The 18538-nt window shown below is 45.2% G+C and overlaps 1 protein-coding gene across 2 annotated transcripts in view; it reads left to right on the top strand.

Moving 5' to 3' along the window:
* Positions 1–18538, top strand: part of JCAD (junctional cadherin 5 associated) — a 64059-nt gene that overhangs the window by 14514 nt on the left and 31007 nt on the right. The window contains exon 1 of one of the 2 annotated variants that reach the window (XM_066627513.1): positions 14748–14887. The exons of the other annotated variant lie outside the window; for it this stretch is intronic. The gene's annotated coding sequence lies outside the window, so the exon portion shown is untranslated. Of the gene's footprint in view, positions 1–14747; positions 14888–18538 lie in introns of those variants that run through there. 2 annotated transcript variants of the gene reach the window in all.

Genomic DNA, 18538 nt, shown 5'->3' with positions numbered 1-18538 from the left:
ACAAAGGAGGTATGTCGGCTCGCTCTGGAGGGGATAGTATTTGGCGCAAGTCACCCACACCTGGTGCCACTCACTCCTGTCTCTAACATGCCCCTGGCCCACCCCCTGTTCAACCCAATCCTCCCACCTCCTGCCCCATTCTGCTGACTCAGCAGGGCTCCTCTTAGCTGCTGCCATGGAGGATTTTCCCTATCGTTTGTATTGGAGGCCAGGAAGCACACAGCGCTGTACTCTTGCAAAAGGTGTTTTATGATGCTGTAAAGCAGGGGTGCTCAATAGGTGGATCGCGATCTACAGGTAGATCGCGAGGCAAAATGAGTAGATCGCGGAGTGCCAACCCCCCCCTTCAGGTGCCTCTGGGAGGAAACACCGGGAGTAAGGACCATTGTACTCAATGGGGCTTACTCCCAGGTAAGTGTGGCTAGGATTGCAGCCTCACAGCCTAATCCTAGGCATGTCTACTCAGGAGTAAGTCCTGTTATACTCAGTGGGGCTCAAGGTACACCAACATACATTGTACACATAAATGTTATATGTTATGATGGCGCAAACATTGTAAAAAAAACTCTGGTAGATCTCCGGGCCTTGCTGGGTTTCAAAGTAGCTCTCGAGCCAAAAAAGTGTGAGCACCCCTGCTGTAAAGTGTCATCACCAACAGAATGTTGGTTCTGGCCTGATAGGAAGGGGCCATCAGTCACATTTAAAACCCAAGATTTACCTATAAATCAGATTTGTACTTCTGAGTATAGCCCCAATCAAGATCTTATCCGCTTCTCTCACAAACAGGGGACCAGGCATTTGTTCTTTCGTATCCATTGCGGTAGCACATCGATGGCATGTGAAATCCCTCAGGTTTGTTCTCTCACATCTCGCATCTGCTGTTAAAGCAGCAGACAGCAAATGATGAGAAAGAGCTCTGCCGTAGACCCTGGAGACGCTGCCACTCAGTTAACAGGAGAACAGATAGCTAGATGGTCAGCAGCAGGTGGGCTTTATATGGTCACATTTGGAATATAACAGGTATTATTAAGATACAATTCCATTTGGTGAAAAAGGTTATGATCCTCTTGGTCTTAGTTGTGACCCAGATAGTACACCAACATTTCTCTCAATGAGATTCATTTGGTTCAACAAGTGACACTTGAAATGAGGGAAATATCAGAGCCACAAACTCATTTCTTGACAGAACCTGTTGGCGTCATCTTTAAATGACTTTGTTCCATTTCAAGAACTACTTAGGGCCCAGTTGTATCCTCCCCCCCCCCACTGGTGCAGCCCCGCCAAAAATGGACACACTGTATCTAGTGGGGGGAGGAATGGATTGGGAAGCTTCCACAGCAGTGTTTCTCAGGCTGTGGGTTGGGATCCACCAGGTGGGTTGCGAGTCAATTTCAGGTGGGTCCCCATACATTTTAGTTTGAATAGACTTGATGCTACCATGGTATGTGACTGCATTTAGGGAAATGTGATAGACCTGTACTAACAAGCTACTATGTATATTCTTTTAACCAGTGGTTCTCAAACTCTCTGGGAGAGTTTGAGAGCCACTAAGTCTTTGCTGCAGGCAGTGTTGGTGATGGCTTGCTACGGGGCAGAGGGAAGGCAGAGACCCCCCTGCCTGCAGCAGCCTTCTGGGGGTTGGGGGAGCCTGGCGCCAGCCTCAGCAGGGCTCACCACGCAGCGCAGAGCCCTCCAGAAGACGATTGCGACCACTTCCTGTTTCACAATCACAAAACCGGAAGTGGTCACGATTGTCTTCTGGAGGGCTCTGCGCTGCGTGGCGAGCCCTGCTGAGGCTGGCGCCAGGCTCCCCCAACCCCCAGGAGGCTGTTGCAGGGAGGGGTGAGTGGCAGCGTGGCCCTGTGCCCAGATCAGAGGTGCGATGCTGAGCCCTCCCCAGCCCCTCCCCTTAAGGGAGAACTGCCCAGGGCTCTCAGGCTGGGGCGTTGCAATGCCCCAGTCTGAAAACCACTGCTTTTAACAGTGGTAGTCAATGGAACTTACTCCTGGGTAAGTGTAGGTAGGATTGCAGCCTAGGATTGTTAAAAATTTACCTGTTTGATGATGTCACTTACAGTCATGACATCACTTCCAGTGGGTCCTGACAGATTCTCATTCTAAAAAGTGGGTCCCGGTTGCTAAATCTGTGAGAACCACTGTTCCACAGGAAACAGAATTTAAAACCCCTTCCCTTGTGTAAGCCTCCCACTCTGCATTGGATTTCCTCCAACCTGCACTAGTGATTTCATTAGCTCAAGTCTGAGGAGAGAAACGGGGTGGGAAACTGTAGAAAATGGGGGCTAGGGTCAGGAGCATGCCATTGCCACTGAATCCATCCCCTCCCGCAGCCTTCCTGTTACACCCCCTCCCTACCCAGTACCTGACATGGGTGGAAGAAGATGACTGCAATTTAACCTTGATTAACACTTTAGCTGCGCAATCCTAACTTGCATGGGAGCAGGCAGGCCAGTGGGCCTGCGCTGCATCCAGTGCAATTTGGGGCCAGAAGCAGCGCCAACGGAGGTAAAGGGAAAACTTTCCCCTTACCCTGTGTCACACTGCACTGGCCCCAATGGGTCTACTTGGATCTGCGCCACTTGGTGAGGTGGCACAGATCTGAGCAGAATGGAGTGTCGGATCCTGGCCCCACCTCCCATTCCCCGCCCACCCTGGGAACACCCAGCATCTGCCCTCCCCCCATCCTGAAATGCCTCCTCCCTGCCCTCCCCACACCCTGCATTGGTTGAGCTTGGCTGACGCAAACTGACCCCACCAGGTCTGGATCCAGTGTGGGAGGGCCAGCAGAACTCCTTGTGCTCCCCCCCCCCGATTTCTGAGTCAGCACAAATGTGCCTTATGGCATGTTTGCAACACTCCAGGGTTAGCACAAATGACTCATGCCGGCCTAACCCAGGGGTTAGGATTGTGCCCTAAACCATTCAAAACTCTTTTATCTCTATAATCCCTACAAGAACCTTGTAAGGTGGGTCAGTATTATTATTCCCATATTGCAGATGGGAGGGGGCTGAGACTGAGACTTGTGGCTTGCCAAATACTATCTGGGGAATTCAGAGAAGTGGTGAAATTTGCACTTGGATCTTCCAGAACCCCTTAGCTACCATTCTGCGAAGAAAGTAGCATGACAAATGGAGCAAATAAGAACATAAGAACAGCCCCACTGGATCAGGCCATAGGCCCATCTAGTCCAGCTTCCTGTATCTCACAGCGGCCCACCAAATGCCCCAGGGAGCACACCAGATAACAAGAGACCTCATCCTGGTGCTCTCCCCTACATCTGGCATTCTGACTTAACCCATTCCTAAAATCAGGAGGTTGCGCATACACATCATGGCTTGTACCCCATAATGGATTTTTCCTCCAGAAACTCGTCCAATCCCCTTTTAAAGGCGTCTAGGCTAGACGCCAGCACCACATCCTGTGGCAAGGAGTTCCACAGACCGACCACGCGCCCGACCACAGACCGACCGACCACCAAAATATATTAAAAATAATATATTTTTATTATAAAAAATAACTCTTTTATAGTAAGCAACAAAGCAAAACACGACTGTACCAAGTTCCTATATATGCTGCAAGAAAGATGTCACTTTCCTTGTTAAGCTATTTCTGCCCAACGTTGCATATATGCAACAGGGATCAAATGTGTACACCTGTGGGCTGGACAAAAATGGTCAAGGAAAACTGCTATGGGCAATCAGCTCAGATTCCAGCTAGCCTATCACAGATGCCACTTCTTCACTTTCTTATTCAAATAAGCCCAAATGCACACTTTCCCCCAACTCAGCTAGATAAGTTCTGTTGCTGGCTTATTACAGTACCTATTTTTTTCCCCTTTCAGCTGCTCATGGTTTATTGCAAGTGAGGCAGCAGAACAATTTTAACCATGGAAGTGGCCTGGTGCAGCCTGGTTTCTTCATTTCCCTGTAGATTTGCAAAAGTAGGCCGTTGCCAGCTGTTGGTTAGGATGCCCCCCCCTTCTTGAAAGCACACGCTGTATTATTTATTGGCCCATATAACTGTTCTAAACTTGAAGATTTTGAATGCCACAAAAAAAAGGCAACAAAAGCAGCTCTATCATTATTGCAAACTACAACAAATGTGCTGTAATTCTGTTTTGTAACTGAAGTTGCTTTCAGGCTTCCAAACTATGCCAGATCTACCTGCTCAGATCTCTAAGCAAATTGCTACCTGGACCTTTTTCACTTGGACACAAAGATGTACTAGCTGCCCAAAGGACGTTTGCTGGCTCCCTTGCTCCTGGTAATTTTAGGAGGAATGATGGTCCCTTGGAAACAGGGAGCCTTGTATTTCCAGAGTAGTACAGCAGCTAATTGCAGGAAATACTGTTGAACAAGGCTCTTTCATCTTCAGAGCTGTTCACTATCATGCTCCTTCTCATTATTCTCTTTCCCTGATGCGTCTGCATGCATATAAATATTTTAAGCTGGGCGCATGTACATGCTGGCTGGCAAAGGAGGTACTAAATCTGAGCTTGACCCCCAAGACAGAAGATAATTTCCCTTCTTCTCTTTTTCTCATGTTCTTCATAAGTCCTCAGCTGTATTGGTCATGATTATTTTAAAGGAAAATACTTCTTTTGCGAGGTCTGCCCGCCCAGTGCTTGCCAGACTCATTGGCTAATTAGGAAACCCACTTGTTGGAAAGGAGTGTAAAAAGACACAATTAAAGTCTACATTGCTCCTATGTATTTGCAGCAGCAGGCTAAATGTAGGCAGAGAAGCAACTTCTGGCAGCTGCCTAAATAGCACCTGGCACCAAGACATTGCTTGCACCCCCATCAAGCCACATCTGTTTGATGGGATAAGGATTTGTGGTCAGGGGGAAAGATTCTTGAACATCATACTAAGTGACATGGACTAATAGTCTGACAGCATATGGCAGATTCCCTTGTTCTGTGTTTCTGTGTATAATGAATTGTTAAGGGAACAGTGCTTATGGGTCCATAAGGTCCATCTGAGTTCATCACCCTGCTTCCCATAGTGTCAACCATGTGTCTCCAGGAAGCCTGCAAGCAGGGTAGAAAGGCCATTGCTGCCTCCAGCTCCTCCTCCTTAACAACATACTGCCATTGACTATTGGCGATTCCATGGCTGACGGCTGTTGATACACTATTGTCAATGAATTTAATTCCTTTTTAAAGCAATCTAAGCTAGTGGCCACCAATGCATCTTGTGACAGTGAATGCTGTACACTAAATACACATTATACTTGCTTTTGTTTGTCCTGAATGTACATCAGTTTCACTGAGTCATCTATTGCATGCTAGTGATGTGGAAGGGGGAGAAAAAAAATACTCATTTTGTCTATATTGCTCTGGCTTCACCATTTGAAAGCATGAATCCTGGGCTACAGAAATATTAGCCAGGGTTGGGCTAGCAGTAACAGTCTACAAGCCCTAGCCTGCAGTCCACAGGACTCAAGAGCTGTAGCACAATACAGCTAAAGAGTAGCTGTAACTACAATTATATATGCTTGGGACAGTCAAATACATTAAGATATCAGAAAATAAAGTGGAACTCCTCCTGCTTAATGCTCTGGTGACGCCACTTACATTTGTTTGTGCCCAGATGTTTAGAGTTCAAAGAGGGTCTTAAACTTTGTACGAGGCCCTGGAATTCCAGGGCCAGCAGCCTTGGTCCTCCCCTTGAGAATATGTATCTGTACCCACTAGAAGCATCCACAGGACTGTTTGGCCAGAGAGATGGTCTGCTCTTTATTTTTGTCTTGAAAACTCATTAGCTGACAATGGTGCAATGTGAAGGGAGGGAATTGAAGGATGTATCCTATAGTTTGTTCTTAAATCTTCCTTAATGTTGGTAAGGTGATAATTAGGGAACATTTCACATGAGTACAGCACATTCATCCACCCTTAGACTCTTGTATCAGATGATGACTTTGTGAAAAAGCCATCACAGAATAATTACCACAGGTACAATGTTCATATCACCTGATAGCAGGTGTCCCAAATAGAGTTCTTGCATGTGCGAACCAAGCCCAAGTGTTGAGGAATCAAGCAATGATAGATGCAATTAAAGAACTGCGTGTGTGAAGCAGCCTTAAGCAGCTAAATTGAGCAGGCCTGACTACAGTTTAATGTGCATTTACGGAAACTGCACCAAAAGATTCCCAGACTGAATGACTTAATGAATAAAGCATATTGTTCACATCAAGGCTTACTAGAGGCAAATCTTTGAAAAAGTGCAAGAGTTGCTATTTCATGTATCCCTAACTGCTTTATCATATGGGCAGAGAAATCTGGCAGTTCTCGTATAGCAGCATATACACTCTTTTGAAAGGTTTCTGTCAGATCACCCAACCAGATAGTCAAACTCCAACTAAAAGGCGCGGCTGATGAAACAAATTGAGTTCCCTGTCTTATTTTCTCAACCATTCATTCCTTTGAGAGGCTCACATGAAAGGAAATTATGTTTTCCCCATTCAATGCAGGAAGAAAATGAGAAATTCTGTAACTTAGGTCATATTCAGAAGAACTAGCAATCCCCCTCCCCCTGGAATGTTACCACATTTCCTTAGCCTGATAAAAGAGCATCAAATACAATAGCAGGGAGCTCATGTTACAATATATATTGCACCTTGTATGAAATTGAATGAAGATACCCTTTTCAATGTTAATCTAAGAGTAAGCATTCTTCACTGGTGCAAATGTCCCCAACTTAAAATCACAAACTAGCTAGCATAAATTACTTTAATATTAGCTATCTGCGGCAAAAAAGGATGTCTGTTCTCCTTTTGTCTATTTGGTAACTACAGACACTTATGGGATAGATATGCCTAATAACACAGATGTGTTAATCATGGTGAATAAACTTAGGCTAAATACATGGCTTAATTTACACCTGAGAACTCATCAATTGAAGACTAACTTCAAGACATAACTGAGGTGTGAATGAGCCATTGCAGTTAACAATATAGGAGCTTCATACCATCAGATCCCGAAGATGTAGTGAAGTTTAATAGAGTCAGTTCACATGTTCAGATGCTAATTTCAAGGGGGGGGGGGAATACCAGTCTCCTTGCAGCTAGCCTCCAGTGCTTTATCTCCTAAAACACCTCACCTGGCCCTTCAGCAAGCCAAGTTAAAACAGCCTAAAGAAAGGCTGCCCTTTAGGGAACAATGCAGTTAGTTGGCCTTATAAAATTCATACCTCTAAGCCAGGCAGACAATCCAAGTAACTTGTAAAAATAGTAACAGATTACCTCACCAAGTTAATAAAGTTCAGGCATTTTAATGTTTTGATTCATTTGGAAGATGTTCCAAAATATGTGTTAAAAAGCAAAAATCTAAAGGCACTATAGTATTTTGTATAAATCATTGTATTTTGACAGTGATTTAATTTTTTTTGCATTTTAACAATGTTTTAAATTTAAATTGACTTGCAGCTGATTTCTTGTTAAAAGTTATCTTCTGTATCTTAATTGATATACAGTAGACCTGAGAACTAGCCTGAAATTCTCCTTTGATCTAGCAGATCAACTTTTGGAAATCTTATCTTAATTGCCAGCACCATTGTTTAGAGAACCTCAAAGAAATAGTAAAAGCCTGGGAGCAGTTTAGATGAGATGAACAAGGGCAAATTAATGACTATGTGATTCAAAAGGGGTAGAGAACAAGGTGGTTACTTTCCATTACCAGCTGAACATATTGAGTTGTTAGTTGAGGATTAGATTAGAACACCATCTCTGGCTACGCTTATTCTCTATGTTTTCCTCACTGATCTGTCTTTTAGAACAACTGAGAAATTAAGTAACAGTGGTTTGTATTTACCACTCAATAGGAGTTCATTAAAGTTTGATGACCCACCAGTTAAGGGATGTGGCCTGTGCACTTTCTGGCCTCTTGAAAAGGAAACATGTCTATAATTAGTATAGCCTGTCTTCTATTTTGGGTGGAAGGTGGGGTCCTGGGTTTATTATTTAAGAGGAAGTTGAAATGTTAATATAAACTTGGAGACAAAACAAAATTACCTGAGATTGTGTCTCCTGTATGTGACATATAGACAAAACACTCATGCAGTAACTAGGAAACTGCCTTCTGGAATTCCCTTGTACTTGGATGGACCCTAAAACTCTCTCCACCATCACCATCCAAAAGAGGTGGTCTTGGATCAGCCATGGGACCTTCTGAGGGCCCTTGGTAGCTGCTCAGTGATGTCAAGCCCTGACTCAGAAGTCAGTCCCACTGACTTTTATGGGATTTTCTTCCAGGTAAGTGTACATAGGATTATAGCCTGCCAAAATAACATTTAAGTTCACATTTAACTGACACATGCCAGGTTGTCTATGTGTGTGAATGTATATACAGTGCATCTCAAGCTCTGATGGTATGCAAGGATTAATGCCTGTTATTACCTACCTTAATGCTGGACAGAAGTCTATTAATATCAAATATGCCTGCTGTTTTTTTGTGATCTTGTGTGTGGGCTTCTTTTCTTATGGTTATAGAACATGTGGCAGTCATTTGTTCACCTGGATCTTAACAGATGGGACTCCAGTCCCTTGCTAGTAGTTTCTCTTTACTTTGTTGGCAATCACATAAGACAACTTCTAATTAACAGTCAGCCAGACTTTATTATATTTATCAAAGACTGATAATTCACCTCACTTTCTCTCTTAAATGAGGTCCAAGATGCAAGCAGAATCAAATGAAAACTCAAAATGCTGCTTTTTGTTCTCTTTGGTTACGATGTGCTACTGGAGTGGATTTGTTTATTCCTTTTATTTGTTCCTTTTCTACTGATGGTTTTTTATGTTCATCACCCTGAGAATCTGCATGATTTGGAGATAAAACATACATTTCTAAGTAGTTAAATAGATGATGCCAACTCCCCTTAAGGGCTACTAAAAAGACTTATGGGGCAGGAGAGAGGAGAATGATTTGAGAATTACAGCTTAAACATGTTTGCCTAAATGTGCATGGTCTACAGAGCAATTAATACACATGTGTAATGTGTCACAGAGCACTGTCTTTAAAGGATTCCTTGTCTTGCTCCCCTGCTACCCGGAGGCACCCACAAGCCCTTGTCTTCTACATGTGAAAGAATGTTCAGGAAACTGTTAAAACTGTTAAGAAACTTAATCACTGCATGACTAGGGTAAAAAAATCTGCCTTAAGGGGAGGCAGAGAACTGGGAAGGGACATACCTCTTTTGCATGGCAGTTCCCCTCTCTCATTGCCACCATAAAATACTGAGAGCTCCCGTTTCCAATGAAAAAATGAGGTGCCTATTTTTCTTAGCAGGTGGCTTGCCTTCTAGGGGCATTTCTTTCTGGAAGGAAGAATGGAAATTTTGTTTTCAAGTCGTGCCTGTTGAGTGTGTAATATATTACAGCTCTAATAACTGCCCTGTCAGATAGGAGGGCAAGGGGGGAAATATTGCTGAGGCTTAATCTACATATGTGATGAGTTAGTTATGGTAGCCTTAAGATATTTGGTGGCTTCAATATAGGTTCTGAAAAACAAATCAGGCCTCAAGGGCTAGAGAAAACTATACAAAGATTTAAAGTAAAAAAATTAACATATACATGGCCCAGTCCTATCTGCAGGCTACACTGGCAGACCGTGCATTCCACCAATGTATCCCATGGGCCACGATTCAGCAGCCTTTTCCCCCCATGGTGACTGGTGCCACCAGTGTAAGGCCCTGGGGGTAAGGCCCTCCAGGACTCACACCTCCAGAGGTGCTCTGCAGACCCACGCCTCCAGCAGTTCTTGGCTAGCAGCAGGGGTAGGATGGGGGAGGACTTGGTAGTACTAGTGCATACTGGGTCCTAACTATGCTGGCCCAGCCTGGATTAGCCCCCTGAGACTTCTCAGAGCTAGGCCAACAAAAAGATGGTGTAGATCTGAGGAGACCCATAGTTGACCAGGCAGCTGCCAGAGAGGTAAGTAAAAATTTATGTACCTCTCCTGGCTGGTATTCTCCCCAACTGGCCCACAGGATACAGTGGATGTTGTGTCGGTGGTGCTGTGCCATTGCTGGCAAAGGGTAGGATTAGGCAGTTAATTAACTTTGCAAAATACAAAGTGCAATTGACTGCTCAAGTTTGCAAGTATAATTTATTTAGCCTCTCATTCATTTCCAGCCAGGTGACTTTTTAAAACTCTAGGAATGCAAAGTCATTTTCAGAAATGAGACTCAAGCATGTTCTTTACGAGCTTAGCCAGAATGATTGCAGGTGGGACCTTGGCATCCACTGAATTGGCATCCACTGATTTAACTCATCACTGATACCAGAGTTCACCTTTAAGTGCCTTGTAACAAGGAAAAAGTACCAAAATCCAATTTCCTACTGTCACACTGTTAAATAATTACAGTTTAAGTCCATAAGATTACATTATTCACCCAATCTAGTGGCTGAATGTGGCATAGCATTTATACCGATGCATTCTGGGGCGACAATGGAGGCACAAGAGTCCTGGAACTGGGTCTTTAAAGCTATTTTTCCACTAATTTGTTAGCCACTGATTTTTTAATCCACTCCAGAACAGGACCCTAGTGGATAACGAGGAATGACTTGTACTGTTTAGTTCTGTAGTGCTACAGTGGTGTACTTTACCATTAGAAGGGAACACCCCACCTCTCCAGAAAGGGCACTGTCCAAAGGCTCACAATCTAAGGCTGCAATCCTACCCACATGTACCGGAAAGTAAGCTCCATTGACTATAATGGGATTTACTTCTGAGTAGATACGCATAGGCTTGGGCTCTAAGAGGGAGGTACTGTAGGGAAAAAGAACACCTTACAAAATCCAATAGATTCTGTCATTGAAAGATTGGAAAAAGTCTCTTGCCCTAGTTGCAGAGTTGAAGATTAAAGAAGGGGTCATTGTTCAGTAGTAGGTGGGATGCTTTTCTTGCAGGATCCCACAGTCAGTCCCTGGCACATGCAGGTAGAGCTGGGAAAGACGTCATTTTGGCAATACTGAGCTAGATGGACCAGTAGTTTGATTTGGCATAAGGCAGCTTTCTATAGGGAGAATGAGCCATAACTTGGTGATAGAGCACATGTGTTGCCATGCAAAAAATTGCAGGTTCAGTCTCCAAGAAAGGCAGAGAAAAATTCTTGCCAGAAATCCTGGACAGCTGCTGCTGCTACTACTAGTCCTGGTATTCAATGCTACTTTAGCTAGATAGACCCCGGGGTGACTCAGGAGACTCTTGTTCCCAAGATAAACACTGTTCACAAAAACACTGTTGTGTGAGGAACAGTGCCAAGAAGGTACATCTAGATCTCACCAGAGACAGTGGCAGATCTCACCTAGTTTTTACCAGGCTCTCCATTTGGTCCAAAGTGACTCAAAAAAGAATACACAAATGTGATCCCACACCTAGGGGAATATAGCTTAGGGCCACCCCAGACATGGGAGATCTGTAACTGGATAGCCAGATGTCTCCTCTCTCCCATGCCATAGTGGTGGGAGGCTGTTTGCATGGAGACTGAGCCATAGAAGAAGCATGGCACTCCCCCCCATGTACTGATTGCCCATTGCAAATCCCACCTCCCTCAAATATTATTATTACACAGAGGAAAAAAAACCATACAGTTATGCATTGTATCTGTATTTTTCTCTCTGTGGCTAGTTGCAGCCCTGGGGAGCTGAATGAGTTGCATTGGGGAATTTGTATGGGGAAAGGGGCCTTTGCCCTGTGTTGTAGCCCCAGTCCAGATTGGGGGGCCCCTGCAGGTACTTTAAGCAAGAGAGAACTCTGGCACCACATGTAGTTTGACCTAGGAACCCTTGATAGACGCTCCCCCACACTAACCAAGCTTCGTTTCTGTCAGGTAGGACTCCTGTTCTCCCAAGAGACAATTCAGTAAGGAACTTCGGAGGTTTGAAGCCACCTTATATGCTCAGCGAAAATAACAGGCTTCCATTTCCCCACATCCCCTTTCCCTCTCCACCTCCGCTGCTTGCTGCCAAGGACTGACAGCTTATTTTGCTCTGGCCCATTGCTCCTTGTGCCACTTTGTCATCAGACTGACAGACATTCAACAGATGAAGCTTTTCCTAGCATGAAGGTAAGTGGTGGGGGAAGCTTCATCTACAGATTTTTCTGGGTGCCCAGCCAGTGTTAAAAGCAGAGGAAAGGGTCAGTAAAAGGCAGAAGCCCCTATGTGCATGGTTCATAGCTCTGGAGGTTAATTGCATGGATTGGGGGAAAAGCAGCATGGCCAATGGCAATTATGCTTTCCTCAGTCTGACCCACTTGCATGGGACAGGTGTGTGTGAGAGAGGCTGCTCCTTCCACAGGAGGATGATCAAATCCTTCTTCTAGCTTCTTTAACTTTCAGGGGACACCCCTCCCCCCCAAAGCAAATCTATGACCTGACAGGATATCCCTTTTGCTGTGTTGTCGTGGGTACCATCCAAAGCTGTCACACTGGGTTAAGTATGAAAATGCACCCTCTCTTCTCCCTCTTGATACACTGTTTGAGTTTTCCCCAGAGAGGCTGTGTTTGTTGTCTTCCATTTTCCCTGGATCTTAAGGGCTCTCTGTCTCCTCAGAGGGAGATCCACAAATATGTGTCTGAAAAGCATCTGTATGATTGCTGGTTGGTTGTCACTGATGGTGGTAGCTGCTGCTGGTTTAGGCTCCCCTCCATTTTTTTTTTTTTTTGCTTGATGTGCTGAGAGCATGAATGCACCTTTTCAGATTGAATCTGCTGGGCTTCTGATAGCCAGATGTCTGTGCAGCAAGTCAATATGCAGTTGCTCTTGATGGAGATTGGTGCTTAAAGCACACCAGGCCTCATGGCTGCTCAGTTGCACGGAGATGTTCTGACGTGGAGAATTGTTTTCATCTCTTAATATAAGCCTTGTGTTTGTTGAAGAAGTAACTCTTCTGTGGATTTTGACTGGAACGGTTAACATGCCTAGGCTGACAGGAAGCTCATACACTTTTGTCAGAGAATTTGCTCTGCAGAGATAACACACATCAAGATGTGCGATTGAGGGTGGAGACTCCATTCATAAGAAATAGATCCATCAAGGCCAAGAATACAAAAGAGGCATATGATAGTAGTATTCTAGTGAAACATTCTCTTTCCAACAGTGTGTGAGTGAGTATTCTCTTTCCAACAGTGATATGTCAGGTGCTGTTAGGAAGCTGAATCACAACCAAGAGCTTTTCCCTTGTGTAAGTCCCTAGAATTGCAACTTAGCAGGTCTAGGGCTTCTGACTCTGGAGGTTCCATTTTGCGATAGACTTTGGCAGTCTGTAAAAAAAACTTGGAACTGTGAGTGTGCTGTTCTCCAAAAATTTGATATATCAAAATTATTTTAACTTCTGCTTAAAATACATTATATATATCCCACTTTGCTCACAATTTATGGCACAAAGTGACTTGTACTATATTATAAAGAAGTTTTTACCCTCCACATTTGCCTCTAAAAATGTGACAGTCTCTTACCTCCATCATGTGAAGACAGATACATTTTTTTTTATGTGAGCAATTGTAAAGAAGTTTTGCTTTTTATGGAGTGTGCACAGGGTCGGCCCATTGATGAGGCCAACTGGAGCCGTCGCATCAGGTAGCAGAAAGATGAGAGCACTCTTTTCTGTCTGTTTTCTTACTTCACTGTTCCTTCTCCTCTTTCTGCTTCCTGGATTGGAAAAGGAAGGGGGAGACACAGAGAGGAAATGTAGAGAGGAGGTGAGCACTGGACTGGAACATTGGGAGTGGGGGTGGGAGGAAAAGAGGCTGGCACATCATCTAGAAAGGTGGGCAGCAATTGCCATGCCTTCTCAGGCAGCAGTGTAGATATTTTTATTTTATCCCATTATTACCTCTGGTCAAATGCAGGTTTTGAAATGGTACATCCTGTTCCCAGAGCTCTAAACTACGATGTGTTGAGTTGCCAACTTTTCATCTGGCTTTTGTAGTCTTTTAACAATTGCTTGAATGCGTAGGTGCTAACAGAAAACGTCCTTGTTGCGAAAAGCTTCTTCTGCTGCTTTCTGCAGACCAACCCAATGTGGAAAGCACAGAAGAAGCTGGCCAGGTTTTGTTTGTCTCCTGGTCAGTTGGCAACCATAAGAACCTAAGAACAGCCCTGCTGGATCAGGCCAAGACCCGTCTAGTCCAGCTTCCTGTATCTCACAAGTGACCCACCAGATGCCTCAGGGAGAACACAAGACAACAAAGATCTGCTTCCTGGCGCCCTCCCTTGTGCCTGGCATTCTAAGGTAGCCCACTCTAAAATCAGGAGGTTGCTCATACCCATCACAACTTGTAACCTGTGGTGGACTTTTCCTCTAGAAATCTGTCCAGTCCCCCTTTAAAGGCATCCAGGCCTGATGCCACCCCCACATCCTGTGGCAAGGAGTTCCACAGATTAATTGCAGGCGGGGTAAAGAAATATTTTCATCTTGGGGATCAGCTGTCATTTGGAAACCAGGCGGTGAGGAAAGGTCCTATCCCCTCTTTCTGCGCCAACCCAGAGTGGTGGTGACATCTCTGCTGGGTGGCAAGGATGCTTTGGGAGCATAAATCCAGAGGTATAAAGCGGACTTAGGCAAGAGCAGAGCTGCTGCTATCCAGGTTGCAGCCACCAAAGAGCTTTGTTTCCCCTTTAAAGAAGCTGCTGCAGCGGGGGAAAAAAGCCCAACGCCAGGAGCCCTCCCAGGTACTAGTCAGGGGGAGGAGGAGGAGGAGGGCAGGAGCCTTGGAGAAGTTGCAGGCGCTCCCTGCTCACTCCCAAGTCTCTCCAGCGCAGGCAGCGGGCAGGCAGAGGCTCCACCAGGCATGCTCAGCAGTGGAGACGCCTTCCTCTCGCTGCGCTCCCGGGAGAGAGGCGAGCATGGGGCGCCAGCACCCGCCCGGTGAGTCTCCTGTGGAGTGTGCCCGCTTTGCGGGCCGGGGGTGGGTCGGTGGGTGGTGGGCCTGGAAGGCTGGAACCCCGGCGGGGGGGATTCCGCTCGGGAAAGTTTCTGCTGCTCATCGGAGCCCGGGTGTCTTCTCCACTCCACTCTTAGGGGGAACCTGGAGGGATGCTCTCGGGTGCACGTGCTGGCGATGGGGCCCAAAGGCGTGGAGCTCCCGGGCTGGGCGCGGGGGGGGGGCTCTTCAGCCCCGCTGGTTTGGTTTCCCGGCCCCGATCTTGGCGTAGAAAACGATTTCAGTGCCAGAGTCCTTTGCACGCTCTGAAGCTTGGCTGGTGGGGAGGGGGACCTCAGGGTTGCCACTGCCCAGGCTGGGCTGGGACCACTGCAGGCTCTTTCCTACCTTTTGCTGGGGGGGGGGGGTGCCTTAGGCTGCGATCCTTTGCACGCTTTCCGGGAGTAAGCCCCATGGAATTTACATCTGAGTAGACATGCTAGGATTGCGCTCTTAATCCACGAGGAGGATTTAGCCCTCAAGCTCGCTTTCAGTAACTTTGTAGCAAAAGGAGGAAAGAGCAGAGTGCCTCTGTGCATGTGCAGAGTGATTCTTCAAGTGCAAACACCCCTTTCCACCCACATCTGGAATTATGAGGAAGAACTTTTCAGTGAAACTGATCAAGGTCTCAATCATGAGCCAACCCCCGGCTGTGAGATAGTTTTGGACCACATATGAATATGGGATACGCCATGGCAAACTAGAAAATTAGTGAGAAGTTCCAGTTTACCATAGTAAATGAGCTGGTATTGGTTGGCTGGAGCCTGGTGCTGTGGATCCTTCAGAAATAACCCTCACTTTCCTTGAGGTCTTGGCAACCCCCTCTCCACCCAGCAAGCTAAAAGAAGGAAGTGCTACCTGGAAAATGCATAAGCTGGCAATGCAGAGAAGTCATCATGATCCACTTTGATGATCCACTCATCATCCACTGTGGGCATCTTATTTTTAGGAGAATAAGGTGGGATACAATATTTTCAAATATATAAATTTCAGTGGTACTTGCTTCTGTGTAAAGGGATTAGGAAGCCAGTGAGCAGCCTAGCCAAGCTCTAGAACAGCAATTTTCAACCAGTGGGCTGTGACACACTGGTGTGCCACAAATGGTCCGCAGGTGTGCAGCAGGAGTTTAGGGGAGGGTCTCTTATTAATAGGGCCATTGGGGAATGTGGGCCCCACCAGCAGTGCACTGTGCCTTGTCAATTGTCAAAAAAACTGATAGTGTCCCTTGACAATTTCAGCGTCTTGTCAGTGTGCCATAAAAAGGTTGAAAATTGCTGCTCTAGAGAGAGGCCAAAAGGTTAAGGGGGAACCTGCCTCATTTTGGTGATTCTGTCAGTTTCCTCTCTGCCCCACCCCTGGCTGTAGATGTAGAAACCATTAGACCATCTTCACGCATGACGCATAGGTAGTGTTTGGGCTGTGTGTGCATTTCCTGTGGCTGCAGTTCAAATAAATCCCATCCCATCCATTGGCTAGAATGCATAGTTGGTTTTAAAATTACCCTCTCTTTTGTTTTCTGCCCTTCATTAAAAGCATTCATGGGTGATGTTTTCCACACCCGCTAGAGCTCTTTAGCAATGCTGAGGCACTACTTCTCTGAAGTTCAGCTGGAAGCCACTTTCAAATGGGAGGTTCTACACTGGTACTAACTAAAGTGGCTTTAGTTGGCTAAGATCATGGCTTCATGGCTTCATGGCATAGATTCATGGCTAAGATCCTCCTGTAATGCTATATCCACAAATACTGTATATTCTATTAATAGAGGTGTTATTAAATGTTTTTATTTTTTTTTGTGGGTTTTGTTTTTTTCCGAAGAAGGAAATCTGCAGAGGGCGATGTTATGTGTTTTTGCTTCCATTATTATTTTTCACATTTCAGGGTTTGTGTTCTTTTTCTTTCACAAAACTGAGAAGTGCAGAAAGCGGTGTTATGTGTTTTTATTTCGTTATCACCAGAAAAAATCACACCTCTACCTATTAAGCAGAGGTTAGCAGTAATATTCAGATTTCCTTCTTATGTTTATTTAGGATAATAAGAAGCTGCCTTATGCTGAATCATTGGTCCATTTGCCATCACAGGCTGGTAGCATGTCTCCAGGATTTCAGACATGATTTTTTCCCTAGCCCTTTTTCCGTCTCTTATCTGGAGATGCTGGGGATTGAATCAGGGACCTTGTAAATGCATAGCCTATGTTCTGCCACTGAGTTACAGCCTTTGCTAAAATAGTTGTAGCCTGCCTTTCCACATTCAGTGAAGGTGTCTGTGGCTCACAATCAGTACATGAAAGAATCAAATTGAAATATTTGGGGGGGGAAAATCACAATGACCACAGCAAATGAATAGGTTAAAAATCTGAGAAAATGGAAATGGTGAAAAGTAAGAAAGCAAACCAGCTGACTGAAACAAGGTTCACCGTAAAAGATCACCCTAACCCAGAAGAATCAGAAAGCAGCAAAAAGGTTTTTGGGGCAACCTACGTTCAAGGGGAAATGAGTTCCACATCCAGGGCATCACCTCAGTGAGAGCCCTGCTACACTTTGTTGCCAATCTGTTTCTTTATTTGTTTACAGATTTTTACCCCACTTGATCTCCCTAAAAGGCATTCAAAGTGGCAGCATGCTCAGCATGTCTTATTGTTTCCTGATGAATGCAGGTGCAGAATTAGTGGTAGTTTGATTATCCCTTGAAAATGTTTGCTTCCCCCTTATATGAGTGAAAATGTTTTTGTTTCTGAAATCTTGACATTGAAATGGTTAAATTCAGGCATTCTGTCTTATCTGTGGGGGTTCAGAACACCCCCTACATGATTCAGTGAAACCATGGATATGAGGGAACGCCCCCCCACCCTCCAGAGGCAAGAGGAGGGGAGGCGAGACCCACCTCTGGAGGGTCTTTTGAGCTCTGCAGAGTCTGCGCCTGCCCAACTGTGACCTCTGCGCCCATCCAACTGTGATCTCAGATTGACTCTTGGAGTCAAAAAAGTTTTTTTGAAAATCCAGAAGCGACGTTTTAATACCTTATAAGGCATTAGGAGGCCCGGGAAGCCTTCAGTGGGACACTTCAAGAAGGGCCCGCGGAAGGGGGCTGTGGACCCAATCCATGCATAAATGAAACTGTGGATATGGGATCCGTTGATACACCCCCCCATATTTGTTATTTTGAACAGTTATAAAGATATAAAGTAACTTGGGCCAGAGTTTGTAAAGGCTCAACCACTGAACTAATTTGAAGGCTCAGTCTTGGACTGAAACAAAGAAAGTAATAATAAGATAAAGTGTCTCTGCCCACAAAGTGTCTTCTCTTACCAGTGACTGATAAAGGAGTATGGGGAAAGGCTTCACATAAAGCTTGAATGCAACAACTTCACATTTTACAAGCTGCAAACCGGGTTTTTCATGTTAAAGAAAAAGGTGAAATGCTTCTTATCCAGGTTGCAATTTAGCAAACTGCATATTTTTTTCTGCCTAGCCAGGCATCCTGTCTTCCATGCAGATGTTCTAGCTATTAACCTGAACTGATCTGCTGGTCATTGGATACTGAGATCTTGTCTTATCAACCCATTTCCACACAGGTTCTGATTGGTTCAATGTGCTCTG

Source organism: Tiliqua scincoides, chromosome 5 (assembly GCF_035046505.1).
Source record: "Tiliqua scincoides isolate rTilSci1 chromosome 5, rTilSci1.hap2, whole genome shotgun sequence".
Classification (NCBI taxonomy): domain Eukaryota; kingdom Metazoa; phylum Chordata; class Lepidosauria; order Squamata; family Scincidae; genus Tiliqua; species Tiliqua scincoides.
The sequence above is the reverse complement of the archived record's forward strand: the minus strand, read 5'-3'. Positions and strand labels throughout refer to the sequence as shown.